Below are 949 nucleotides of genomic sequence, written 5' to 3'. Positions count from 1 at the left end.
AAGCCTAATAAAAACCATAAGGCTATTTTTGCAGGAATGAACCAGCCGATTCTAAAATGTATATGGAATTACAAGAGTTCAAGAATAGCTAAAGCAATCTTGCAGATGATTAACACTAGCACATATCAGGATGTATTATAAAACTATTGTAACTAAGATAATGTGGTATTAGAGGAGAAGTAGAAAAGACCAGCAGCAGACCCACACCTATTTGGTGGAACCTCTGACCTAAGTTATGTCCAAGGTAATGAATTTGTAGTATATAGGAAAGGAAAAATTTGCAGATCCAGAAGTGGAAGGCAAAATAAAGATTTCAGAAAATGCCATGGGAAAATGATTTCACATGTACGTGTTAGAGATTTCTTTAGGCTAGAGACAAGATGCTAATCATACAGGGAAAGTATTGCTAAATTGGAGAGCATTAAAAGTAATCTTTCCTCAAAAAATATTAAGAAAGTGGAAAGATAAAGCACAGAATGGGAGAAGATTTGTCATCTCTGTATGCAATCTCACAAAGTATTCGGATCTAGAATACATAAACTATTTCTACAATGAAAACCCAGTAGAAAAATGGCTTAACGCCTTGAACAAGCACTTTACGTAAAGAGCCTATCCCAGTGGCCAGTAATAAGAATATAAAAAAGATGCTCAGCATCATTAGTCAACAGCCAGAGGCAAACTGAATCCACAAAGCCACACACATACATAGAGCCTGAATGGCTAACATGGAAAATTGAATATCAGGTGTCATCAAAGATATGGGAAAAATAACTCTCATGCGCTCCTGGTGGGTGGAGATGTATATCGGTATAACCACTTTGCAGAACTGGCAGAATCTCTTAAAGGCAACCATATGCATAGCGTATAAGCCCTCCCACTATTTCACCCGTAGGGATATAGCCAACAGATCATGTGCCTATGTTCAGTGAAAGACATGCCCAAGAATATT

The sequence above is a fragment of the Furipterus horrens genome, unplaced genomic scaffold (assembly GCF_987537825.1).
Source record: "Furipterus horrens unplaced genomic scaffold, mFurHor1.1.pri manual_scaffold_16, whole genome shotgun sequence".
Classification (NCBI taxonomy): Eukaryota; Metazoa; Chordata; class Mammalia; order Chiroptera; family Furipteridae; genus Furipterus; species Furipterus horrens.
This window is presented reverse-complemented; position numbering follows the sequence as displayed.